This window comes from Macrobrachium nipponense, chromosome 10, assembly GCF_015104395.2.
Source record: "Macrobrachium nipponense isolate FS-2020 chromosome 10, ASM1510439v2, whole genome shotgun sequence".
Classification (NCBI taxonomy): domain Eukaryota; kingdom Metazoa; phylum Arthropoda; class Malacostraca; order Decapoda; family Palaemonidae; genus Macrobrachium; species Macrobrachium nipponense.
In genome coordinates, this window is record NC_087204.1 from 973,251 (window position 1) to 989,336 (window position 16,086).

The 16,086-nt window shown below is 35.0% G+C and overlaps 1 long non-coding RNA gene across 1 annotated transcript; it reads right to left on the reverse strand.

Moving 5' to 3' along the window:
• Positions 1–914: 914 nt before the first annotated feature.
• LOC135224106 (uncharacterized) lies at positions 915–5,553 on the reverse strand. The gene is made up of 4 exons (XR_010316613.1): positions 5,402–5,553; positions 4,011–4,196; positions 2,431–2,553; positions 915–1,601 (listed from the first exon to the last, which is right to left on the reverse strand). It is a non-coding gene; the product is annotated as an uncharacterized LOC135224106 (long non-coding RNA).
• Between the last annotated feature and the right edge of the window lie 10,533 nt (positions 5,554–16,086).

The following is a 16,086-nucleotide window of genomic DNA, read 5'->3' on the forward strand; positions in this document are numbered from 1 at the left end:
CCATCTGACCTTCCTTTTATAATCCACCAAAATATGCAGATTAATAAAGAGGGGAAACTGGCATGCCAATAATTCACATTTCAGATTAAATGCCATTAATGCACGTTTCAGATTATTCATATGCCAAATGATTCATAATTTCAATAAAAACAGTTTTATGCAAAACATAGTCGAGATATATTTTGTTCAGATACTGAATATTTTAATTATGAATTTGGAGATATTCAATATATTCAGATATTGAATATTTTAATTTTGAATATATTCAGATATTGAATATTTTAATTTTGAATATATTCAGATATTGAATATTTTAATTTTGAATATATTCAGATATTGAATATTTTAATTTTGAATATATTCAGATATTGAATATTTTATTTTGAATATATTCAGATATTGAATATTTTAATTTTGAATATATTCAGATATTGAATATTTTAATTTTGAATGTGTATAGTTTGTGAACATGCATTATTGTATAATAGCTTCGTAATGGTAATCTTGTTACTTCATTGAGCTCCAGGTGTTTATAGGACATTAATTCAAATTTCGAAATTATGCAATGTAACATTATCTTTCTGACTTGGTGTAATACGTTGCTTTGTTTTCGATGCTCGAGAAAATTCTAACGCATTTTTTTATGTTCACAGATGGAGATGCTCGGAGTCACGTTTTACAGAACTGAACAAGAAACTCCATGACAAACGTGAAGGGTCCCTCCAGGAGAAGTCATGCGAAGTGATACCAGGCACTTAATTCTAAAAGAATAACAGTATCCACTGTAGATTGCTCATGGTGAGTGTAGAGATGAGGAACGGCACGATCTCCTGAGTGAAGTGAAGAGGGTCAGCACAGATTCTCCCGAGTGAAGAGAAGAGCCAGCACTAAAGCTGGACAAATAGCCATTACAGAAGCTGAAGAGAAAAAGGGGGCCAGGACAAAATCTCCAACTTGAAGAGAAAAGTTACAACACAATCATGAAGAACTGTGGCATTAAACTTCTTCAAAACCTGTAGTAGAAATATTTAAAGTAGTATCATTAAACTACTTGAAAATCTGTAGTAGACATATTTGAGAGAGGCACAAAATTAAACAGATTATTAAATACGCGAAGTGATCTCCAGCGATGTAGTTATATTCTTTTACTGTTGTGATAATTCTTCCTCCCTCTGCACTTTTTGAGTGCATAGGAGGTTCTTTTAGTTACCAGCTTGAAAAGTTTGAGGATGCTGGCAAAGGATATTGCTTCCAGTTGTCATAAATGTGGGATTAGAAAATGATCAATGTGGTGTTTTACAGTATGTCTACGTATGCCATGGCAACATTTCCCTTTGTTTATCCTCTCGTAATGTGCGAGAGAATTCGGGAAATGATAGATGCCCATGGGCATACGTGGACGTACTGTAACACCACATAGATAATTTGATATTCCCACATTTATGGCAACTGGTAGCAATCCTTGTCAGTATCCTCAAACTTTCTCTGCCGATTCACAAAATTTAAACTTTGGCCCTTTTTTTGAAGTCTTCTTTGAATGGTCATCCAATATCTCCAATCCCCAGTCTCTCTCTCTGCCAACACTCAAAAGTCAAACGGTTCTGAAATAAAACAAAATGCTATTAAAATCGGCAATTGTAAATCAATGTAATAAAATCGGCAATTGTAAATCGATGTTAAATACCTTTTGTCAATACACCTTTCATTGTAAATTAAAATACCTGTTGTCAATACACCTCATATGCACTATTTTAATTGTTTTATCGAGTTAAATTCAACCCCCGGAAACTTTACAAATAAGCTAACAAAAAACCAAACGAGAATGTGTCTCGAATCCAATATTGTTTCGCTATTGAAATTAAAAGACGGGGAATGACAACAACAAAAAAACACTTCTTTAAAACATTAAATACATTCAGGCAATTATTGGACAGCATAAGAAACATTTTAATAACTCCTACAGCACCCCTTTGTTGACTAGAAGGGAAAAACTGGTCTGCAAAGATTGATTATGCTAAATTATATGACACATTGGCTACACGATAGATTGGACTACCTAGAACACAAAATAAAGCTTCCATATACATCCAACATTTGTTTAACCTTTTCAGTAAAAGTATAGGAATTTCAGTTGGTTGTAACTTTTCACAATTTTAAACTAAGATGTAACCTATCAACTTAAAAACTGCATTTATTATACTATTGCTAAACTGAACATCTTATGGAAAATTAAAATTTTGAAACTAAATTGTATTTTTCCTAACTACACAAACCTACGCCTCAAGCATTTCCTAATCTAAAGGACCGGGGGTTTGTATATCGTGTAGGAACAACTAGCAATTCGTAAGAAATCTAGACTTAGAGATTAAAACTACATTAAATCATAAGTATCTGAAGGAAAAATATTAGTAAAGAAACATGGTAAATTACCTGATTCATATGACACCATCCACCTCCATTTTGAATTAACTGATGCATTATAGCCCAGCAGTGCATCTCCTGTATACATGTGCCAAAACTGGAATCCCTGCATATAGTGTTGCAGCATTAAATCTGAAAATAACACTTGTATTATTACCCAAAACTTTTACCTTCACTATTACTCATGCATTATCCTGTTCCCAGGCAACAAATTATGACTATTTCTGTACTTCTTGAATGCATTTAAGAATGTTTAATTATAATTTCCAAGGTTACACCTTAAACTGTCAAACCTTATCATAAAAAATTACTTGAAAATATCTCATTAAAGACAACTTGAAACCTTATCTTCACCAAGTAAAGCAAAACTGAAAACATTTTTTTTACCTTAAGGAAAAAAAAAACCAAATCACGTGGAATCACCAGACCAATTTGAAATAATATGAGGCATCTAAAGCTTGGAAATGAAGATGAAGATACAATCATGAAACCAAACTGCCACTAATTTTATAATTATCACCAAATTACATTATCAAGGATACTGTCGATGGACTGCCAATTTTCCACCAAACTGTTGAGGGACTGCTAATGTCCATCAAATTATCCCAGATACAACACTGACAATGGATGGCAAATAACAAAGAAACCATTAACGGATTCTTGATATTCACCCACTTTTCAAAGGATTTTCCTGATAAGTCACAAAACTGCGATGTTTCTGCATTTCGCCCAAACTGTCAAAAGTATCCTGGAAGAACCTGTACAATGTATCAGGCATCCTATTCATAAGAAGTTGAAGTTGCAAATATTAATTTATAGCAAATTAAAACTACAAAGTGACTTCAAATATAATTGACAAATTATCTAAGTTTTATGACATACTGCAATAATTTCTCTGGATGAAAAAAAAAATATGAAGTACGTATTGGATGATCCATACTGAAGTAGACCTCCTCCAATATATCCTTATAATTATACTATGCCAGACTAACAAGGTTACTGAGAATCTACAGAAGACAAAATGGAATCAGAAGTTTCAAAAATAAACTTACTAATGCAGAATCCAACTGCTTCCAGCAGTTAACTGTTTTATTTACCTTCATTAACATACAATCTGCCGTAAAGGTGCTATACCTTGCTACATTAAGTATTTTTCTTTTAAATGTCACTGCTGTAGAATGTCAAACATCAGCAAAATTGCTGAAAATACAAAGAAATATTGCAGGACAGATATAACACTGGAAAACAAAACTACTACAAGCTTTATGAGTATCGTGGGATTAATCTATGAGAGGGAGTTTTGTTGCATGAAATACCAGAATGATGTGCAATAAGAACATATTGAAAAAACAAGACTCGTCCAGGGAAATGAAATGGGCAGCTAGGTAGGAAAAGCCATACCAACAGTAAGTTCTTGAAATCTTACAAAAGACTCTACTAGTTTGACATAAATGGAAAAGGGTAACATTGAGTGAGCAGGCATTGTAGATTTCAGCTAAAAACTTGCAGTATTACCTGAGGTGTGTGTCACGATGTACACAATGGTAAGAGGTTACCCTAAAGATATATGTCAAGTATATCCTACTAACCTCAAAAAGTCTTACTTCTAGTAATAGATTGTGGTGCCCAAGAGGCAACAATCCAACTAGGCTTTGATTTAATGTTGAGTCTAGGATTATTAGCCCTTTTTCTGACGTAGTCTTCTCTGAATCATTTCAATCGTCTAGTATGTCCAATATCCAGTCCCTCTACCAACACTCATAAGTCAAACGGTCCTGAAATAAAACAAAATGCTATTAAAAAACGGTAATTGTAAATTAACTTTAAATTCCTTTTGTCAATAATTAGGAGGCCGCAAATAATTTCCTACTTCAATCTTCTTCTTCACACCACAGGCAATCACATTGTCTGCTGACCACAGGCTATGTAGTTACCCTTTTAGCATCTTAATAAATCATTAAAAACAAATGTTTTTATAGGTACATAAAGACCGCCTTTTACATGATTTTTTCATGTATATGCCTCCTTGCTATGTATATATACATTGAACAGATTGTTCCAGAATCACATTTTGTAGTACTTGAGTGCTGGCTTCCAGGGAGTGTATGGGAGGCTGAAGGGGAACGAAAATGTTCACCAAGCCAGAAAAGAAAAAGGTAGCCATGTTATGTTAAAAATAATGTTAAAACTCTTTCTGTGAAAATATTCTCAAAAGAGATCCCCTTTCAGCAGTGGAAATTTTTCACATTTATCTCCTCCTCTAAAAGGAACATTTTGGTCTAATAGCATTTTGGGGCTTATAGGGGATATATAGTTTGCACCATAACATAAACCATAAGTTCTATTATTACAAAACAGAACAAGAATGTTCCCAACAGTGGTCATGAGTAGCTTATGCACTAAGAGCACCACATTACCCCTAAATACACTACCGAAAGAAATTACAGCATGGAAAATTTTTAAAACAACAATGAACTCCCTAGGTGGTGTCGCAAGCCTTCATATTTGTAAATACACAAACTACTCAGGTAGTACTCCTTGAATTGCCTGTGGAAAAAACGACTTTATGCCCTCACCCGGTCATATCTGATATGAAATTCGGTGTGGAAATAACAATGTTACATGTAAAAGTGCAAATTAATATGTTAAAAAAAATAAAAGCATAAAAAACACTGGTGGATCTCGTGAGCCTAGCTGAGGTAGAGACATGGGATTTTTGTCCTTTAGAATCACAGTATTCTTTATTTAAGAATCTTAGAACGTCCACAGACCTCTCGCCTAGCATATTTTGCACAAACATTCGTTAAGAATTGGGTCTATTGGCTAAACGTAGCAGAACATCAAACATACGTATCATTTCTACCGTAAAATAAAATTAACTTTTAACGTTGAGAGCGAGGCCTACTGCCCTCATTTAAAGTCTAGAAATGCCAAGAAATGTCAAGTCACTTTTATAACCTAATTAACACAATAAACGTACCTGGAATTATTTATTTCTTGGTGTTGGGTTGTATGGGATTTCCACTTCTGTAACTGCAAATCAGTTACCACAGTAATAAGCTTACAGCGAAATTAAGGAGTGGACATCCACCATGACTGACCACGTATTTGCCTACACACAGCCACAGCCAGTCGCAGTCAGCCACAGGTAAGGCCGTAAGAGCTAAAAAGGCACTTATTTTCTTTCAGGATAGGCAACCACCCCATCTGTATCACAATTTATATTTCCGATAAAAATCATACTCCATCATCGGATAAACGTATCATTATACATGTAATACTCCATATACTCAACCAGCATTGCAATTTATCACAGACTCAATATACTTTTCTTTTATTATTTACGTATACTACTCCTATATGTGTGTGGCACCCGTGGTTAGTCATTCTCCAATACAGTCACGCCAACTTATGTATTGACAGAATGAATCTCCAAAATGAACTCGATAGATTTTCCATGTTTTGCCTATAATTAGCCTGATTCTGATAAGGTCTTGATAAATCGTACCAGTTAGAAATTATTCATGATATTGTATGAAAAAATCTTATTAAAAGTATAATATTTTCTTATTTATAAAACAAAGGTTTTCCTTTGGTCCAATGCGAGAGGATTCTACGTGGAGCGACAATTGAAAGGCGCCGATGATGAACATTCCGGGTAGATAACTTGACGCAATTTTATATATTTTAGTCCATGGCCACATTTTTTGAGTCGATTAATATGAATTTTCAGCCTACGATAACATTTATCACGCGTGGCAAAGGTGTGAATAAGCTAAAAGAGACTTACTACCATGAAGCTGCATATGTCTTTTAATTGAAACGCATAAAAAATAAAACGATTCCAAAGCTGTATGAATACGAAAAATAAAAAATAAATAAAAAAACAACGTTTAAAAGGTATACAGTGAATTGCTGAAATGAAATGATCAGTAATTAGACGAACAAGAAAGAATGACGAAGTGAAACAACCACCTAAAAAGGTATTTCCTTTCCACAGGGATCAAGCAACGGCGATTTATTCTTAAAAGACCTGGACGATAATTACGCAAAATGATTAATTGAATTAAGAGAGCGGCTTTTTTTTTTTTTTTGCTTGAAACCTCTTCTTCATCGCTAATGAGATCAGTCCGTCATGGAAGAGGGATCGTTGATTTCATGAATATCGTTTCGCAGAGAGAGAGAGAGAGAGAGAGTTTATGAATGGAGGACGAACGAAGGGGGTTGCAGCTAGGGGCGTAAGGAACGCTGCATAGAACTTTTAGTAACGTCTACAGTGCACCCCGTGAGGTACACTGACGGCACTACCCCTCTACGAGGTGTATGCAATAGTCAGCTATGAATTTTTTAAAAATGTCATTCATATTCGACCCCACTAAAAAATAAAATAGAAAAAAATAAATAAAACATTCAATTCGGTGTGAAAACACATTCCAGATGTCGATACGACATAAGGTTTCTAATTCGCCGTTTCGTTCGAGAGGGATATTGCCTCACGGAAAAACCAAGGACGACGCCCACAATGTTTATGCTTCCGTGAATTCATATTTCACTCCAAGAGGTTGGGTTTACTTATTGTAATCATTCTTTTTTTTTATTCTCTTTCCTATTTCGGATATTTCGCTTATTCGGGGAGTAAGCCTACAAGCTACTTTGTTGTTGTTGTTGTTGTTGTTGGTGTTGTTGTTCTTGCTGGGGGTAGGAAAGCCCTATGGAAAAGCCTAAAAAGGTCTGGAAAAGGTGTTTCACGTTGAGTTAAAGATGCATGAATTTTAGGATAGGATATTGATTTATGTATTAGAATGAAAATGTAAAAAATAAATAATGTGCATGTTAAACAGTACAGAACAATTATTTCTGATTAAATATAGGGTGTTTATTTTAATTTTCATTAGCGAAACAACGTGCTATTTGACCGTAGATTGTAGCACATGCCACGAGTAAGCAGGAGGTAGGATTACGCTTGTTCAATTTCATTTCAATATGGTGCAAAGTTGCTTTTATTTGCAGCGTTCAGTTATTTCTATGTCGTCTGTACCAGGCAATTCAATTGCGACTTTGTGTAAAATACGAATAATCTTAGGATGTACTGTGCAAGTGATTTTCGATTTATGGTAAACTGTTCTTAAAGTAACATAGTATCTCTCTCTCTCTCTCTCTCTCTCTCTCTCTCTCTCTCTCTCTCTCTCTCTCATGAGCTATTAAAAATGTTACTGGTTTCCAAGGATATTGAGATTGACTTTGGCACCCATACCCAAAAAAAAAAAAAAAACTCTTTTCATTATCCATCATTTCTTGTCACAAAATCCCTCAAAGGAGAAGACTATTCATCTTTCTTCCTCTTCTTTCAAACTCCTGAAGTTTTTAGAGTCTTTTCTCTACCTCCCAAATTCTGGCGACCTCTCCGTTTCGCGGAGTCGATAAAAGACGTCAAAAGTCGACCGGACGGAAAATCCAACGGACCTTACAGACCTTACAGACCTTACATCTTGTTCGGGTTGCCCCAGGTCCCTCAGTGTGAGGCACCTCTAATGTCTACCAGAGAGTTGCTAGTACATCTTCCGGTATATTTTGCATCTTCCCAAAAAAAATCTTGGATGGTCTGGGATGCAGTTTAGATATTTGTCGAGCTTATTCTTAAACACATCTACGCTCACTCCTGATATATTCCTCAGATGAGCTGGCCAACGCATTGAATAGACGCTGCATTATCGATGCTGGTGCGTAGTGGATTAATGTCCTGTGTGCTTTCCTTATTTTTCCTGGTATAGTTTTGGGCACTATTAATCTACCTCTGCTTGCTCTTTCTGATATTTTTAGTTCCATGATATTTTCTGCTATTCCTTCTATCTGTTTCCATGCCTGAATTATCATGTAGCGTTCTCTTCTCCTTTCTAGACTATATAATTTTAAGAATTGTAGTCTTTCTCAGTAGTCTAGGTCCTTAACTTCTTCTATTCTAGCTGTAAAGGACCTTTGTACACTCTCTATTTGTGCAATATCCTTTTGATAGTGTGGGTACCATATCATATTGCAATATTCAAGTGGACTACGAACATATGTTTTATAAAGCATAATCATGTTGTTCAGCTTTTGTTGTTTTGAAGTGCCGTAACAACATTCCCATTTTTGCTTTACATTTTGCCAACAGAATTTGGCTATTTGATCATTGCATAACATTGTTCCTATTCATCATCACACCAAGGTCTTTAACTGCTTCCTTATTTTGTGATGGTCTCATTATTAGGTCCCTTATATGCATATAGCTTTCTTTCTCTGTCTCCATAATTATTGATTCAAATTTATCAGAGTTAAATACCATCCTATTTACCTCTGCCCAATCATATACTTTGTTAAGGTCTCTTTGTAGAGCGTTCCTATCTCATCAAACAAGTAATTCTCTACTTATTCTTGTGTCATCTGCGAAACTACTCACTACCGAATCCTTAACATTATTGTCTATGTCTTCAATCATAATAACAAACAGTATTGCAGCTAACACCGTACCTTGCGGCACACCGGATATTACCTTGGCTTCATCGATTTCTCGTCGTTTGCAATAACTATCTGTTTTGTGTTGTGTAAAAATTCTTTTAACATCTTCTACTTTATCCACGATATTGTGGGTTTTCTAATTTCTTCGCTAATATATATGGTCTACTTTATCAAAAGCTTTTGCAAAGTCTAAATAAAACCACATCTGTTTCATTTCCGCTTTTCATATTTTTGAATATGTTCTCAGGTGGACTAACAGTTGGGTTTGTGTACTTTTCCGGGTACGAAACCATGTTGTCCTTTATTAAACAAATTATTTTTTATTAAATTGTTTCATAATATTTTTCTTCATTACCCTTTCATACACTTTCATAATATGTGATGTTAGACTCACAGGCCTATAATTACTTGCCTCTAGTCTTGATCCACTTTTGAAAGTAGGGGTAATAATATGCTAATTTGTGCTCATCATATATCTTGCCTGTATCTACACTTTGTCTTAATAATATTGCAAGTGGCTTTGGCGATAGAATGAACTACTTTCTTTAATCAAATAGCAGGAATTCCATCAGGCCCTGCAGCAGCTCCATTTTTAATTTCATTAATAGCCGCAGCAATATCAGCTTCATAATATCTAGTCGGCTAAATATTCACTATTTTGCATCCCTTACTTCTATATCATTATCTTCATTATCTATTCTAGGGGTGAATTCTCTCTTATATCGTTCTGCAGTATGTTGCAAATTTCCTTTTTTTTTCATTCTTAATCTCCCTTCAATTCTCAGAGGGCCTATTTCTATTCTTCTTTTATTCATCTTCTTCGCATAGAGTATAATAGTTTGGGGTTTTGTTGATATTTAATAGGGTTTTTTTTTTGGTTCCAAGTCAACCGTCGTTTTTCATTTTCTTTTGATTGTATAATCTTTTGTTCTGCAGTTTCTATCTTACTTTTTAGTTCTATAACTTTCCATGCATTTTGTTCTTTTGCAAGACCTTTTTTTCCACTTTCTGATTTTCTGGAAAACAAGATCCTTCTGTCTCTTGGTATGCATGAATGATGTTTACTTTTTCTTCTTCGGTACATATTTTTCCATATTTTCTCCAATATTTATATAATATCTCCGTATTTACCCCTTATGTCATCACTTACGAAAATTGTTATCCAATCTTTGTTTAATTCTTTCATTAATTTCTGACCATTTTATATTTTTACTGTAGAAGTTGTATTTTCCATATCCTTCCCACTTTTCATTTCTTGCTTATCTCAGTTTTCACTTGCTTTGGAATGAACTGTTAATTCTATGACATTATGTCTGAAATATCCGCATTATAAACTATTATTTTTCTTTAACATAATTCATCTCGTTCACAAATACTAGGTCTAAAGTATTTTCCTTTCTTGTTGGCAGGTGATTTATTTGTTGAATGTTGTATTCTAGTAGCAATATCTAATAGCTTTTCAAATTGCCTCTTATCTTCTGCACTACTATTACTCTCTTTTTTATATGTATAAGTACAACCACAATCTCCTATTCGTTCTTTCCATTCTACGAAAGGAAAGTTGAAGTCACCAGATAGGAGAATAGTCCAGTCCTTGTGATTTCTACATGTATATCATCCAATTCAATTATTAAGTCAAACTCTTTAGTATTAGGAGGTCTATATATTACTATGTTCATCAATTTTTCAGATTCAAATTCTACCGCTATTAGTTCACATTCGAGTTGTTACTATATTTCTCATATATTTTTCCTTGTTTTTTGTCTTTCCCATATATTGCGGTTCCCCCTTGATTCCTATTTTTTTTTTTTTTTTTTTCTATCTGATCTATAAGTTTGGACCCTTTTATTTATTTGATCATCATTTCTAGTCTTGGGCAATACCAGTTTCACTTTATGATTCAATTTATATCTATTTTATTTCTTTTTGTTTCATTTTGTGGGTTAGTTCTTCTAAGTACGATCTATTTTTCTTTTTCTTTTTGAGTTACTCGTAACTAAACCTGCTGCAGATTCATCACTATGATGGGTTTGCGTGTTTTCTCCTTCATTTAATACTGGTATAGAATACGGATTTTCCATGTCTCTTTCCGTTCTGGGGAGCGGTCATTTTGGGAGGTCTATCATGTCGTTTATGCACGGAAATGAAACTAATGGATCCACTACACAAAAAGAGGTAGTATAAGTCGTATCCCATTCCACTTGATCCCCAGACACCATTTCTATCCTCGACACGTCCCCCATACATAGCCATTTTCGTCCACCGGATAAGAATTTTATGGGCCCGTTACTTTCCCACATCGGACCATCAGCCTCGATATACACTTCTAGTAGGGAAGGATTCTCCAGAGCTCTATCCCTGGATATATATATATATATATAGTATGAGTATATATATGTATATATATTAGTATAATATACTATAGTAATATAATATATAATATATATATTATAATATAATATAGATTACACCACAATGTAGTTTTGCAAACAAACGGTATATTTAAGCATTGCACTTTAAGTTCTTGGAAAAAGTTTTATTTTATAGCTTCTGTATTTATAAGATAGTTATGATGAATGAATGTAGAGAATTTTGTTATATTTTTCATAATAAAAGATTATAAAAAAGGATTATATTCAGATTCATTCTAACCATATTAGCTTTTAAATGAGGTCACTTTGTGTGTGTGCGGGGTGGGGGGGGGGGGGGGGGGGGTGGGGGGGGGGGGGGGGGGGGGGTGGGGGGGGGGGGGGGGGGCGTTCAGATGGCACCCTTCGTTGCGCACGTCACATTCTAATTACAACCTATCATGACCCGCAGTCACTCGCTCTCATTACCTCTGACGTTTAGCTTGCTTTTGCAGGCGTCATGACCGCTATTCCAACTGCTTTTTGCGCTTTTAGCTTCATCATTGCACCATTCAGCTGCTCTTTGCAAGTCTCATTACGATCTTTGTCTGGTGAATGACGCTTTCCACTTCGGCCAATGAATGAGATTAATTCTCCCCATGGCAAAGCAAGCTGACACTTACAGATACAACCGTATTTGTAATTGAGTTTCACAGCGTCAGCTTCTATCGTACTATGCGTGGTATTTATACATCGACTTGGTGCCTTTTACGACTGAACTGAATTGAATATAGAGTTTAGGCCAGAGCCCAAGCGCTGGGACCTATGAGGTCATTCAGCGCTGAGACAGGGTTTGGCAGTAAGATGGTTGGAATTTCTGATTCTCTCTCTCTCTCTCTCTCTCTCTCTCTCTCTCTCTCTCTCTCTCTCTCTCTCTCTCTTTATTCTTTTTATCGTTGACTTATTCGTGTTTTCATCTTGTGCGGAAATTATTTACGTGCATGTTTTGCCGAAAGGATAATATTCCTTTCTACGATTAGTAACCCAGTTTTTTTTAGGCAATTTCCTGTAACTGATGCCTTATCTTTTCTATATGCGTTGGTAAAAAAATTAATAAATAAGATTACTGCACAATTTGCAAAACAAGGAAACTGAACCGTATAACAAAATAAAAAAAATCCCATGAATTACCGTTAAAAATACAATCAAGTTAGAGAGCTTTCCAAAGAAGTCATCCAGCGGTAGTTGTTGATACAACACTAATCAGCTTTGTGGATTCTATCATTCTGGATCCTTTACCTCCGGCGTAATTTTACTCCAATTCGTATCTCTATCAAATCGAAATTATCATCTTTAACGAAATAGATATTTACAAGTAAATTTTAATTCCGCTTCCTTTTAGGTTTTAAGTGATAGATTATATACGACTCCGAGCTCACATAGAGACGAAGATATTCCTTTTATTATTGTTGCACTGAGGCACAACGGTTTTCATGCAGCGAAGTATATTTGCTTTTAATTCACGGAGAGGCTTAAAATGAACTGAGGGGGCGGGTGGAGGGGAGGTTATCTCGTGAAATCCAAGTTGGAAAGTTTAGATTTACATTCATATCTCTGCCACGATATACTGTGATTTAGCGTCGTTTACTTTGGAACGTTTCTTTCGCATGTTTTAACTTTTTACAACTAGTTCATCATTCAGTTCACTCTTGTGTAAACGACAGTCTTCCTTTTGATCTTTTCAGTGTTTACAAAATTGTATATGGGAGGAGAACAGAAGGGGAGATAATGGTACAAGTACTCAGGATTTAATCATTAAGTACGAGCATGGCTCAAGGATATATGGGCTTGTGAGAGCGCGCATTTATGTGTGCTTGAGTATGCTGTAAGGAATACTGATTTGAGAGAGTATTCGCTTCGTCTTGTAAGCAGAGCTATTTAATTACCCGCCGTTAATTACATTTGACTATTCGTGAGTGAAGTACTTATTAATTCCTGACAGGAAGGTACTTAATTCATAATAAGAAGGTAAGATGTAATGCAACAGGTAGATATCTATTCGATGGTTCACTGTACTTACTTACAATTGTTCGTCTGAACTATAGAACCCACATATGTACACATCCTCCATGTACGTACATACATGTACACATACCTACATGTACGTACATACATGTGTATGCAAGTATATTCCATGCATAAGATCAAGACATTCATTACTCTGAAGTAAGTAAATAGAGCAAGTAAATACCTACTGCCATTATAAAATAATATACAACAAAAAGCAGGTGCATTGCAACGCTCTGCTAAACTCTTCTGTCTAACAGAAGGTCAGTATATATACGACATGAGTGTATATATGTCAGTATATATATAGAGGTCAGTGCATATATATGACATGCGTCGTCATGAGTGAGAGCTTCAAAACCAGGGAAAAAAGCGTTTTAATTAACTTTTTTTTCATGCAAATTCTCTAGCTGTAAAATATCTCACCTGCAACGCTTGGACTTATGAGTTCCGTTTGTTAACAGCTGTTTTCATCACGGGAGCTTTGGACTGGGCTGCCTATACGGAAAAGAATTCCCAATGCGGTGAAATTTATGGCAGTGTATGATTTATTATTTACTTATTTTCTTAATATCAACATCTACAACTCTAACTCATTAAAATGAAAACATTACGGGATACTGAAGTATAACTAGTCAGTTTTCAATATCGGAAATAATATGAACTTCGTACGTCGCGTTTTGTTATTACAATTTACACAATAACAATAGCAATAACATAGAGGTCATTCTGAAAGAAATTACCTATTTTGGTAATACACTAAAAGATCATTACAAACGAAAATAAACATAAACTGCTGACGTTTATCATTCATCATGTTTCCGAAAATCAGCCAGAACGCCCGAGATTTAACTTCCAGGAATAAAACGGATCAAGTTTACACTTCCAGAGAGAAAACGGATCGAGTTTTAACTTTCAAAAAATCAAAAAAGAAAACTGATCGAGATTCAATCTTCCAGAGAGAAAAAACTGTTTGAGATTCAACTTCCAGGAAGAAACAAATCGAGATTCAACTTCCAGAAAAGAAAACGGATCGAGATTTAACTTCCAAAAAGCAACATCTAACATTGAAACCATCACTCCTTGAACAACATAAGACAGAGAAAAACAAAAAATATTTCAATTAATTGTTATAAAACTAACTTTTCAATAACGCACAGCGACACAAAAGCAAAAAAAAAAAAAAATTATTTATCAACAAAGTTAAGCAAAAAGGTATTCAATAGGTTTTATGAGATATTACTTTGCTTCGGAACTGTATTAAAATATCAGTTTCCCAAAGTCGTGTATGAAAAATAAAGGTCTTATTTTGTTATATTTTTTTTGTTTGGCATAAAATGTCCACTGACCAGTCCAATAACCGTTCAAATTCACCAAAAACGAAAATGGAACAGTTTCCCTGGAAGTCATATTCTAGTTCGCTGTTTCCACAAGTGTTTTGTTTTCTCTCCAAAAATGTTTCGCGTTGTTTGGTATTGGAGTAATGGTTGGAGGGACAATAAACAGAAAATAATATTTCTCGTTACACACCCACATCCCAATAGTGCCCGCTCGCTCTCTCTCTCTCTCTCTCTCTCTCTCTCTCTCTCTCTCTCTCTCTCTCTCTTTATGCCACCGGTTGACCAGTTAGCTCTCATATTTTTGTCCTGTCTGTCTGCGATTTTGACTTGTATGTTACGCCCCTCCTAGGTAACTATTTTTCTTTAAGGCAACGTCATGTAAAATTCAGATTTATTAAATGAATGACGCAATTCAGTATAAAGTTGTTTACCTGAGCATTAGCGTCAGAGTTAACTTTTGAGGACGATGGTCAGACAGCAAATTAACACTGAATCTTACTTGTTAGAACATTATTCTTGGAACTATGTTTCATATATCAACGTGAGTACATCTTTCCCAGACGTTTACGCAACTGGACTCCTTTACAAGAAACGAGAGTTCCAGACACTTCCAGACTCCTGTAGCTATGTAACAAAGTCCTTGTCACTAGTCAAAGACCTGCCATACGTGGAAGCCCTTCTTCAGAAGCTACGATCAATCACAGCCTCTTCTGTCTGGCTGCAGATATCTCATGAAATCGGTGATTCAAAAATATCACAGAAATTCTGTATTTCTTTACAGTTAAAGTGTTTTTATTTATTTTTATTTTAAAGGACACAGAAGTTCAAATTTCTCTACACTGGCTGACATCTAGCAAGCTACCAGATCCATGTGTTCCAAGTGATAAATTTTCCCCTCACAAAGATACTTGAATCATTGTTGCTTGAGATAGCGACTTAAAAAAATGTCATAGTTTTAAATTATATGTTTTCTAAGAACCCATACCAATTTATAGGTCTTATTGGAGAAATCCTGAACCACTCTAGGTATCTTGGTATACGAGGAACGTGCAATTAAAAAGATGGGTGGTATAAGGAGGAACGTGTAATTAAAAAATATGATGGGGTAGTATACGAGGAACATGTAATAAAAAAAATTATGGGTGGTATACCAGGAACGTGTAATGAAAAATGATGGGTAGTATACGAGGAACGTGTAATAAAAAAAATGATGATTGGTATACGAGGAACGTGTAATAAAAAAAATCATGGGTGGTATATGAGGAACGTGATTAAAAAAAATGATGGGTGGTATACGAGGAACGTGTAATAAAAAAAAAATCATGGGTGGTATACGAGGAACGTGTATTGAAAAATGATGAGTAGTATACGAGGGAACGTGTAATAAAAAAATGATGATTGTATACGAGGAACGT